A 12,947-nucleotide genomic window follows, 5' to 3' on the forward strand; every position below is an offset into this window, starting at 1 on the left:
CTCCTGAATGGTACCAAACTTCATTTTGGTATCTACTTGTCCTGAATGAAATTTCAGCAGAGCCAGATCTAATTAAATCTTAATTACCATTATGGTATGAAATGGACAGCTTTGAATCTCCCCAAAAGCTATTACATCTGAATTTCCTTACTTATAACTACATCTATGAACTATGAGTTATTATCAAGCCAATTGTATTACAAAAAACCATAATGATTCCCATCATGAGTTACACATTCAGTCATCTAGTTCTAGGTCCTTCCATCCTTCAACATTAAGCTATCAGTTATCTATCACTGAATATTTGCTATGAACATTGGATACTAATTTATTATTTAATTTCTATTAAAGGAAACATAGTGGAACAAATAATTGAAAATACATTTTTAACTTCTAGTAAGTTCTAAAGACATAGAAAGTAGACTGGAAAAGACTTTATTAGGAATTGGCAATTTCTTATTAAGATTGAATTACAGTAGAACTGTTTGTCTCCATGCTCTAACTTGTTCTTTTTTGGTTTCACTTATGAAGTCCCAAATATTGATGAATCTGCCTGAGGAAAGGAGATTACAGTTACTATTCTTGCAACATGCAAATTAATGCACTTGAAAATCTTGATGAAATGAAGATTTAGCCACATTAATTCTGTGTGTGTGGATCATACCACTATGACTAGGATTATAATGAGCCTAGGAAAAGACAGTAATAAGTTCTGCTTTCTTTCATATGAAATGTCATTTCAATTAAAAAAAAATACAACTATATATAATGTACACTCAAATAAATATAAAATAAAATTCAGTGTTACAATTATTTTTCATTAAAAAGCAGTTCTGAAAACAGTCCATATACAAATCACTAATTCTATTAGTTTAATTAAAAATGTACAGGTATGAATTTCTGAAAACATGAACAAACCTGTATTTCCCCTGTATATTCATAAAAGCACTACTTATACTAGTTATGATGTTGTGATGTATATATATTAAGGATCTACTTTCTGAGTTTCAGTTTCTGTCTCAGCTCATAATGAGCTGGAATGTTTACATAATTTGCACCTCATATGGAAGACATCTGAAAGTATTTAAATTATTTATCATTATCTTTCTGTAAGCAGGTAGAATGGACATTGCCAGCAAACAGTGTGAACAACATTAAGTGTGAAGGTGCTGTTACTAAAAATGGAAAATCTGTAATACAGTAATATTTGGGAACCTTTTCGAAAGAGAAAAAAAAAAAGAGAGGGGAAAAAAAGGAAGAAAAATAAAACAGCAAAAGGGTAGCAGAAAAAAAAAAGCAAGAGAATTGAAGATGCCATCCAATCAGTTTACGCATTAACAGCTATATGGCATTAACCTAGAACTGTTACCTCCAGTTTCCTCACAGGCTAGCATGTACTGCTTCATAACTGGTCAAGATAATTTGGCCTGTATTTGTTCTGCTTCCCTTCACAGAACTTGGGCTCTGGTGGATAATTTACCAACTACTTGAGGTCCTGCTTTTACTAATATGAGAATTTAACCAGGTTTCAGGTTTCCTCAAGGAAAATACGAGAGTTTCTAGTTTTCAATGTTTATATTTTATCAGAATTTTAATAGCTAAAAAATGAAAGGCGATGGGATTCCAGTAAGCAACAGAAGCCCACACTTGTGTAGATGTATAGTTCTTGTTTCAGTAATGAAACATTTTTTTTTGTTGTGCATTGGTAGTAATTTAGTCCTTCATAGATGTAATTTGAGCCAACTAAAATGCCAGAAAATTTAGCAGAAATCATTCTTCCTCCCCCCTTAAAAACAAAGTAAAGCAAAGATTTCAATAGAGTTATAGTATTTTGCTAACTATTTTTAATGCATCAGGGAATTACAAGTATCATAAAATGATTTGTATTATCTTGAACTCTGGTGCAAACTTGTCTGCAAGATCCTTGATCCTCGGTTTTTTTATAATTATTCTTAATTCTGTCCTGATTTCTCTTAGAAGTTTTCTTCACTCAACCTTTCCTTTATGAGTTTATTTCTGTTGATATTACATAGCTGCGTCTGGAAGCCTGTTCTAGGTTAATTGGTCTAGGTAGATTCATTTAGCATCAAATTACACAGCTGTTTTTTTTTTTTGATACTGTGTTGAATTTTTTGGGGTCACACTGACTGAATTGCATTTGGATACTTTTAAAATAAGTCAGGAATACTTTTGCAATATTTATTTTCTTAATCTGATTCTAAGCTCAATCTAAATCCCTTTGAAAATAGTGGCTAAATTCTCATTTACTTGATTTGGTAAAGAATTGGGCCTGACACTCCATATAGACATATTTTAGGTGGCACATCCTGGTGCATTAAAAAGTGTATGCTGCCTTTGGGCTGTTCGAAATACTTGCAGAGCAGTCACACTCCTTAGTTTCACTCTTTCTAAAAACATACGTAGATACCAACACTAAACCTTTAGTTTCTACAATTTCAGTTGGGCACTGCTCTCCAAATACATATAAAGACATATTTTCTAACCTGTACAACCAATATTTATGTTTCTATACGTGATATTCCTAGATTTTGTGAACCAATAGAAATTACAGGAACAAACTATGCATTGTAATATTGGTATTACCCTATTGGCATTGAAATATACTGGTTCTCTCTGAGAGAGCTGGCACTATTCAAGAGAAGGCTTAAGGGGATCTTATCATTGTGTATAAGTACCATGGGAGGGAATGAAGAAACGGTAACCAGACTGCTCTCAGTAGTGCCCACTGATGAGACAAGAGGCAAGGGGCGCAAATTAAAAAGGATGAAATTCTATCTGAACTTAGGAAAAAATCCTTTTTTACTGTGAAAGTGACCAACTGTAATAGGTTTTAGAGAGATACTGTAAAGATATTCAGAATGCAACAGGTCATGATCCTGAGCAACCTGGTTCAGTTAACTTGCTTGTGCTTCTGTACAAGCATTCTGTAATTCTCTGATTTTCTGATTTTGTGGTTCTTTGACTGCACTCACGGATTTTAATTATCTGAGGGAGAAGCATGGGGAGAGGGAGACTTTTTTTTATGTATCCTGTAAGAGTGCTTTGATCACTGATTTTTTCAGAGCATCACTTGCTTTTCCTATGGCTATATTTACGCAATAATAAAAGTGCTAACTCTAATAGCATATATTTGCAGATGATTTAACAATAATTCCAAAATGCATGACTATTAGGTCTTGGCTGGGTGACTATGAGATAAACTCCAACAGAATTAAAATTAGGATACATTTGGCCATAAACTTAAGGTGTCAGGGTAACTGAAAATAGTAAATTGATATACCAATATAGCTGGTATCCAAAATTTAGTTACCAAAATAATCAGTCAGTTTATTAGCAGCTGCATAAGACTTTTCAGAATATCAGTTTGTATTTAGATTTCTATATTGCACCTGTGAACTTTGTGGTATATTTATTTAGTTTTCATTTATTCACCAAATTTCCTACATTGTCAATAATGAACAACACAGAAGTTAATTGTATTTAACTGTTTGTACATTTCTAATATATTTGCAATAAAAAAGTTGTAGTGATAAAAAGTGAAAGAGAAGTAGCATCCAGATCTAATTCACCTGATCGCTCCAGTTTAGAACATCTATACTAGCCCTTAGTAGCAAATGACTGCTTAAATTTCTCTTGAAGTCCTTCAAAGGTGAAGATTTAATGCACTAGCTTGGCAAATTAAATGAATTTGAAACTTAACTCTGACAGTTAATCTAAATCTTTGTCATAATAGTGGACATGGACAACACCTCTCTGGTGTTCTATGTTATGTGTTTAAATCTCCAACCTTCTTGTCTTTCAACAGTACAATTTGACATCTTTTCACCTTGCCTGGAAGTCATATTTTCTAAAAATGAAACTATTTATATGCTTCCTCTGTATTTTAGCAATAAATCCATGTTTTTTCCCTGAAATATGGTAATAATCTTGGATATTTTCCCTGTTAAGGTCTTACTGAGGATTCATAAAATGTAAAAATTACTCATTGTTTTAGACACAACTGTCCTATTAATTTTCTCTTGTATTTTTAATGTAAATTTATGTTTATCGAATTTATACATTTACGTACAATGCATATATTTGTTCCAGATACTTTGATAACAGATTTTTCAGGAAATTCAAGTAAATTATTTCAGTCCCATTTTGAAAACTGGTATTCATTGTAAAATTAAATTACTCTTAAAATAAAAAATCAGAAAAAGTGACTGAATCAGAATACACTCAGTGGTTTTCATAGAAATGGTTTTCATAACCATTTCAACTTTTTTTCAAAGTAGTATTAATACTTAGCAGAAGGATACATAAGAAAGCATTTTCTTCTTTTTTTTTGCTTTAATTTTTGAAATGCATCATCCTAATAGATCACCTCTAATAAAAATATTGTACAATTTTCACTTTCCTTTAAAAACATGGAAGTAACAGTGTATAATCTATATCACTTAAGAATTTGAATTCAGACAAGATTCAAGGATAGACAAGATGAAAACTGCTATTATTATTGTTATTATTTTCAACGAAAAAAATAGAAATGCATGAAAACGTACCTTGAATTTCAAGAATATATATATTATGCAGACCAGAACACCTTAAAATATTTCAGAATTTGCAAACCATGTTTTCAGAAGATAGAGTATGAGTTGTCTATATGGAAATAAATCTGTTATCAATCATTCCTTTATTGTCTTATACTTCTGTTCCTATCTGTTTCCTGTCAACATGAGCAGTCTCTTGTTTTCAAACAGTGCCTCTTTCTGCCAAGATCTAGAGACTCATACAGAGCTTACATCTGGGTAATTCAAATTCTGTAATGATTAATCCATTATGCTTTGCTGTAGTTTCATTTTGATTCTAAATTTATTTACAGTCTTAATTTGAAATGTTTAGTCAGAATATCAGGCATATTTTCCTTCTGAATTTGCATTTTATGAGCATGTATATTCAAATTTCTTCCACATCACAAGTGCCAAGGTTAGTATCCCTCTAACAAACAAACAGAATATATCAATTTTTCAACTGTATTAAAATCTAAAGTGTTTTCATGGCTAAATTTTATTACTAAAAAAAATTACAAAACAAGAGCTTCAGAGTCATGTTATGCTCTCCACTAATTGATTCTTCTTTAGTGATTCTACTTGTCTTAATAATAAGCTTCCTTTCATAATTCTAAACGGTAAATCTTGAAAGATGTCTACTTAGAAATAATTCTAAATACTAGTGGTACCTTTAATTAAGAAAGTGTTACTTGTCATTTTAAAGTAAACTCTGCCAAAATGCTAGAAGAGGTTTTCTCATATGTTATATAACAATATACATTGATTATAATCCTTCATCCTGCTTCAGGAATGCCATCCAGGAATTTAAAATATATCTGATCTGTGTCGAAGAGGGGTGAACAGCTCCCCTCCCAGCCCACCCAAGTCCAGGCTTTCTTTTCTTAAATCACTCTTTAAATGTAATTTAAAAATAATTACCAAAATATTGCTATTTACTTTCTATGTTTTTTTTAAAGTATTTCTTTCACTTCTGACATCTCCACAGTAATAAATTGCCAAACTGCAAACCCATGTTTCAGGACTACAGGAGGTAAATTAGGAGAATTTTGAACTGTGAACTACTGTTTCTGTGTGTGCCTTTACAGTGCTGTGTAAAGAAGGTATAATTATTCTTTTGAGAAGGAACATTTTTTGGAGAAATAAGTTCATATAAAGAATACTGTCAAACAATGCCAATGGCTCAGAAGAAAAAGATGTAAAATAAATAATTCCTTAATTAGCCAGGATACTGTAGGGATTGAAGGTGGTTCCTTAAATTGCTTAAATTGCTTAAAATCACTTCACATGTTCATGGTTGGCAATATATCTTTGAAAAATCCTAACTTTCATAAGATAACAAATTTTTTGAAAAATATTCTTTATCAATCTTTGACGGTTTTGGTTTTCCAGAAAACATGTAAGGAGTTCAGCCCCTTCGAGATCTACCATTTTTAACTCTACTGGTATCAAGCTAAACTTGACTTTGGCTTACTTCAGGGTCTCTTAAGATTCTCAGAAATACTGGTAGTTTCTTCATGCAAAGTTCTATGAAACACAACATTTTCAGTTTCAGATCTCAAAATTTTGAGTCCTATGAATTTTTCCCAGCATTTTTGCCATTACATCTCCCAGTTGCATGTCTTGTGCTAGTCTGATGTGCATACATGCATGGTTTGGTTTGAAACAAGGCCTGAAAATGAATTTACTGCGTTTAAAATGTTTGTACTAATTCAAATGCATATATCTTGCATGGCTGATCTGCATGTGTGGAAGAAAATCTGATTTGTTGGACTTCCTACAAATATATGAAGGAGTCTGCATTGCATGCAATATAAAGTGCCCAGTCCGTGAACCCATTAAGTTTTCAGTACCATCTTGGATATTGAAATCATCTTGTCCTTTTTCTTCTCAACCCTTTGTTTCTCAAGGCTGATAAACTGCCTTAATAAGCTCAGCCTTCTAAAATTATCTGCTGTAAGCCCATAGGACTAAATGTTACAGATGAACAGTTCTGACCTTTTCCAAGAAAAGTGTTTATTTAATGTTCATAATTAAGTGGACCATTTGTATCAATACTTTTTAGGGGCTAGTCTTCCACCTTTTGATTTTTGTCCTTTTTTTAAGGCTAAGGCAAGGATATCATGGTGTTTTCCTTCTATTTCGTTTGCTCAAAGTTACTCTAAGGCGATCATTGCTTCATTACCCACCAGCCATTCTTTGTAATGACTTATATTCCTTTTTCTAGCTGTTTTTTGGGTTTTTTTAGATCTGTTTGTTCAAATAAGTTGTACACTATAGTTTGTATTCTCTGACTGAGCAAAAAGAAAATACCTCTAATATTTCTAATGATATTACTTGCACATGAGACAAATTTGGTTTTCCCTGATAATCTGTGCACATACACCTCAGTTGCTATGAACATCTATAGAAAAGAGAGAAAAAGCATGAAGCTAGCCGAAAATGTATTTTTTAAAGAGTCAACAAATATTCGTATTTATTTAGGATTATTCTGTCACGCCAGCTTTCCAATAATCTAATATCATACTAGTACTTCCACTGATTCCAGCTGACATTGTTCAAAATAATTTCTAACACCGATATCCAACCCACTTCAGCCTGTTGAGCCAATAAAAATAATGTGCTAGTATGAATAAGAATTAATTCATTTTCATGTTTTGTGATTGTGACTTAAATATTCAGCATAAAGATACAAAAAGACACAAAAAGACACAAACTTACATCTGTTAGCAAATCCTTTGTTACTTATTTTTGGAACCACCATTCTTATGAGTATTTCTTTCAGAAATGCCAATTTGGAAAGAAAGAGTAGATTCTTTGTCATTTAAATTTAATGATCTTTAGAATTCTGTGAATTTGAGATTCTTTTTGTTATTTTTTGTTATCTTGTCTTCTGGGTTTGAATTAAGCAGCTGGGTGGGGTTGTTTTTTTCTTTGGGTTTTTCTAACATACCTTTTTCAATTAAGTATGACACTGTGATATTAGGCATTAGAACGATCTCTTATTGAATCAGTGTATAGGAAGAGCTGATAACATATTTCACCATTTGTTACTTTTTTGAATATTTTTTCTTATAGCAAAAGCTAACTTCAATGGAGATTTGCGCCATTTAGAGTTTAGAGAAGGATGATTATAACAAAAATATGTTTCTTAAGAGATGAATGTTGTATGTTGGGGAAAAAATAATAAAGAATCTACTAAATCTGAGTTAAGTGGATAATAAGGTTTACTATCTGGAGAAGTTTTTTTTCTGTTGATGGTGAAGGGATGAGTTTAGAGAATTAGTTATTATCTAACTTTTAATATGTCACTTAGTCTAGATATTTCATCCTTTGCTCTGCACAGTTTTTTATCAACTGAATCTGCCATAATGAAGAGTCGCTGGGACACAGTTAAATTAACCTTAATGGATAGCCTGGATAACAGCAGCTTTCCAGCAGTGACTTCTTAGAAAGGACTTAATCAGACCAGGAAACAAATTACATTTGACATTGTTAAGCTAAGAGGTGGTATGTCATTCACTGTTGTTACCCAAAAAGCAAGATTAGAGGTAGCCCAGTTTCATCTGTACTCTTGCAATATTGTATAGAATCGAACTTATTACAATATTATGGAAAAAATCAAAACCAAACAAACAACCACAAAAAATCTTACAACTTTCTACAGAAAGTAAAATTTTCATAACATTTCACCATTTTTATTCTAAGTTCCCAATATCGTTAGGTTGTTGGACATATCACTTTGCTTGTCATTGTTACTACACTGGATCACTGAATTGGAGGAGAGCTCTCAATAGCTACAGAACATTCTAAATGTTATATTATTTCATAATGACAGATTATTTCATGTGAAACATGCAAAACTGCTGTCAACTGATCTTCTAGGATATTAAGCTACATTATCTCACACAAAGCAGACTTCTTATAAAAGCAGCAAGGCGAATCTAGTGGGTAGTTGTCAGGAGATAATCACCCCCCTCGGGAATTACAGATATTCTGCTAAATCTCATATCTTTTACAGCCTTAGTGATATGATTATATTATGACAAAAATACCCCTGTTGCATTACTTACATTTTTCAGTGAAGGACTACCTGCAATCATCTAGTTGAAATACCTCAAGAGAGTATTTCCTTATGCTATTAAATTTCGACTCTTAAATAACCACGAGAGAATATCCATCATTCAGCTACAGAATTTTTTACATTCTTTTACTGGAAAGTATCAAAGTAAGAGGCTTCTGTAAGAATATTTATGTTAATATTACCAAAAAATCAAATGGACCTATGCATGACATTAATCATAAAAATAATACATATAATACTGATAACAACAATGTAAAAGAAAAAAAAATTAGAAAAAGTATTAGAATCAGAAAGAGCATTAATTTTTTTTCTGTTTTCAAAGCACTAAGTATGTATTTACTAATTCCAAGATCAACACTAGCCATGCCTCTGAGCTGAGTAGAACACAGTGACATGAAAACTGAATTGTGGCATTGTGATATCTTTTTTTGACCATAGCTAGCTAAACAATATCCTTCATCCTCAGTGATTTTAATTAAATTTAACCTTAAAAATAACCATGTATGAATTTGGCTTAATATATTTAATTAATATATTTATGAAAATTGTGGCATAATTTAGTTATTTCTTACTTCAGCAGCCAAACAGAACTTGGAAGAGTGGGGAAGGAGACTTTTTACTCTCTTTGTGGAAATGAAACACTGTTTTCTTCATTTTGCTTATATACAACAGTATTTTAAACTTAAAGAGCGTGTTTCTTTTGGGCATCTGTGAAACAACACATGGAAGAAAGTTTTCGAAATGAAGGTTACCAATGGAGGAATAGACATCATCTATTCCACAGCCCATGGGGCACAGCAGCTAACCTCAAGGGCCTGAACCCACATTCCCTTTTTCCAAAAGTCAGGACTGAACTCTAAGACTACATGTTATTGTGGCCTTGCTTCACAGTGTCTGTATGTCCAATTTTAATAATGAGCACCAGTTAAAAACATCTAAACTGGCTTTTAAAAAACTATCTTTTGTATCAGAGTTATGTGATAGCATAATGCTACAGGCAAGAAAATTTTTTCTGCTTATTGAAACATCTAAGACAAATTAGGAGTACAGACAGAATATTAAACAAAAAAAATTGAGCTAAACCTTGTTGGTCAAGGTATCTCATTGTCGTATTGAATTCAAAATGGTATAGACATGTCTTTAATATCAACTAAAAGTTTACTTGTATTTTTTAATTAAAGAGGCATTCCAACTAAAAGAAAATGTATTTACCATATAGTTTTGAGATTAGAACAGACTTTCTGAGTTCAAAGTCCGGGTTAAATTTAGGTAAGATAACCATAGGCATTAAGGCAAATTTGTCTAAAAAGAAATACGTCATTGTGAAACTAGATTTCTAGGATCACATGCATTCCATTATATTTACTACAAAAACAGTGGAGAATTAATGCTTCATTCAGTTCCTTATGATTTGCTTTTCAGAGATGGTACCAAGGAAGTTAATCTGTGTCGTTTACATCACCGGAGAATATCTCACAAATACCTGAAAGGAAAGTGAGTGCAATAATGGGCTTTAATGTCTGGGAGCCTCCCCCACTCTGCCCATGACTCAGGACACCATTTTAGTGCCCAGGACCCTCTGCCACTGCCCCGGCGATGCTGCAGCAGGGCCAGACTCTAGTTCCCCACAGCCGTGCCAAGACATGGGCCTTGCCAAGCTAGGCCCACTCACATTCCCACATCCCAACACAACCTCTGCTCAACCCCGAAGACCTGCCTGTCCTTTCCATTTTTGTGATTGACTCTGCTTCCCCTCACCAGGCCTGACCCTGATCCCCAACCGTGGGCCGATGTCTTGGCCTGGCCTTGTCCTGGTCACATCCTCACAGATACGACTCATGGCCTGGGCTGGGGACTTCTAGTCAAGTGCCTCAGCTCAGAGAAAGGACAGCTATAATAAGTTGCTCAACACAATATCCAAACAAGTTTTGAATATCACCAAGTATGGAGGCTTCACAATCACTCTGGGCAATTTCTTCCAGTGCTTGACCATACTCACAGTGAAAAAGTGTTTTATTGTTCCACTGTACAACAATTTTATCTTGTCTTGTTAGTGAGCGCCAGTGAGAAGGGTCTGGTTGCATCTCTTTTAATGATCAAATTTTTGCACACATTTATAAGATCCCCTGGTGCCTTCTGAATAATCGAGTTTGTTTCAGCCACTCCCCTTATATTGGATGTTACAGCTATTTAATCATGTTAACGACACTGAAGTCTGGTCTTAAGACAAGTGTTTATGGGGTTGTAACAGGTTTCTGAATATATTCAGAAGTTTTAATTCCAAATTTGCTCATGAAAATTACAGGATTCTGGATTACATCCATTTTGATGAGCAAGTTTAATTCAGCATTAAGATGCAGAACTGCTTAAAAAAAAAAGACATCCAAATGGTGGAGCAGTTTTTCCCATTAAATATTTGTGCAGTATTTTGAACAGGATCTAATCTTCTTCAGGAATCTACAAAGCAATTGTCAGTAAACCTTATAAATTGATCAATATCTTGCCACTTCAGTTTTTGTGCTTCCTGTCCATATATCTGATAAAGAACTTGATTTTGGATTAGCAGCAAAATTCAGCCATCACAGAAAGCCTGAGTAATTGTTTCTTTCTTGAAAATTATGGGATTGGCAAGAAATTTATCTTTACAGTTTGTAATCAGGATTCTATCATTTTCTTTATCCAGCACTTCTATTCCAGTCTGTTGTAATAAACAGATCCTCAGATTATAAAACCTTAAGGAGACAGTGATTATCTAGCTTGACTCAGCATAACACAAGTCACAGATTAATTCTTTGAATTAACCTGATTCAACACTAGGAAAACATTTCCAGTAGAGCACACATTTTAGTGATGAACTCTCCACCATGGCTTGCGAGTACAGCAGATTATTATCACCAGCATTAAAATTATATTCTGTATTTCAGATATAAATGACTATTTTGCCAGCATTCGGGCACAAGACCTTATTATACCTCAGCCTGTTAGTCTGAAATGGCAGGATACTGGTTACAGAATGTTTATTCCAGATCAGTGTAGCTCAAGCAGAGTCTCAGGTTTGAAAATGATGGTGTGATCAATTCTTGTAACTTTACTTATACTTGCTATTCTCTTTTCTGGAATTTTTGGAGTACTTTAGACCAATTGCCACAATATTGATGAGACTATATTCTTAGTTGGAATGTATGACTAAACATCTGACCTCAATAAATGGTACTCATCACAGGCTAATACTAGCACAGGACAAGAATCAGGACTAGAATTAATCCCTGTTATACACATGCAATCATTATCTATGGATAATCCTAATTTTGAAACTAGTGGTGAGTCAGTTTTCACTCCATTTAGTATTTACAACACTGATACATGCCTTAAAGTATCTGCTTTCACTGCATCCTCACTATTATTTATATTAAATTCTCATAGTATCTCATTTTAAAAGATAAGTCTGTTGTCCATACACCAACCTGAGCTGTCATTTTTTGAAGTCATCTTGATTTCAGCTTTTAAACTATTTTTTAAGTCCTCTCTAAAATTTCCCGATAGGAAACTGATTTTGTTCTGAATGTGAATATGGAAGAATCACAGTTGCTTACACTGAAATATTAACAATTCTCATTTAATAGAATTTAATAGAATTATTCTCATTTAATAATTTAATAATATAATAATAATTTATTAATTTAATAATTTAATAATTCTCATTTAATAGAATTTTAGGCCTCTAAGCAACTTCAGGATGAATGGGAAGGTACTTTGGCTGTCATTCTTTTATTTTGAGGTACTTCAGTGAGAAAATTAAGGTTTGAAGATTTACTCTTAAGAAACTAAAATAGAAGTTACTTGTCTGAGTCCTTCATAAGCCCCTTTGTAAATCAGCTCTTACAGCAATCATATCAAGAGCACACGATGATATCCACTGCTACAGGTTAAATGGGAGGCACAGCTTTAAAGAGTTATAGTAGGCATAGCACCTCTGAATTTATCATTCTAAAGGGATTTGCACGGAACACTTAAACTATCGTAGGACACAGATCAGACTGTAACGAGTAGTTTTTTTGCTTCATAGACACTTTCCAGTCATGTATATATACAATGGAATTTTCATAGCAGAAGCAACATGATCAGAAACAAGCTCATACTTTATTTGCACAATTCAGTGTACTACATTTTAAAAGAATAGTACAACCCTTTTGGAGTGAAGATCAGGACAATAGTAAAAGTGCTTATGTAGCTTTCCACTCAGAACTTGTGTGAAAACAAATGCAGTAGCCAAGTTTCATGTGTTTTAAATT

The 12,947-nt window shown here is 33.1% G+C and overlaps 1 long non-coding RNA gene across 1 annotated transcript; it reads right to left on the bottom strand.

The window, feature by feature from the left end:
- Positions 1–419: 419 nt before the first annotated feature.
- Positions 420–10,465, bottom strand: LOC120323979. Its single transcript, XR_005564946.1, has 2 exons — positions 10,369–10,465; positions 420–549 (listed from the first exon to the last, which is right to left on the bottom strand). It is a non-coding gene; the product is annotated as an uncharacterized LOC120323979 (long non-coding RNA).
- Positions 10,466–12,947: the final 2,482 nt, after the last annotated feature.

This window comes from Pipra filicauda, unplaced genomic scaffold (assembly GCF_003945595.2).
Source record: "Pipra filicauda isolate LSUMZ 115617 unplaced genomic scaffold, ASM394559v2 scaffold394_size754893_pilon, whole genome shotgun sequence".
In the NCBI taxonomy this organism is placed as follows: Eukaryota; Metazoa; Chordata; class Aves; order Passeriformes; family Pipridae; genus Pipra; species Pipra filicauda.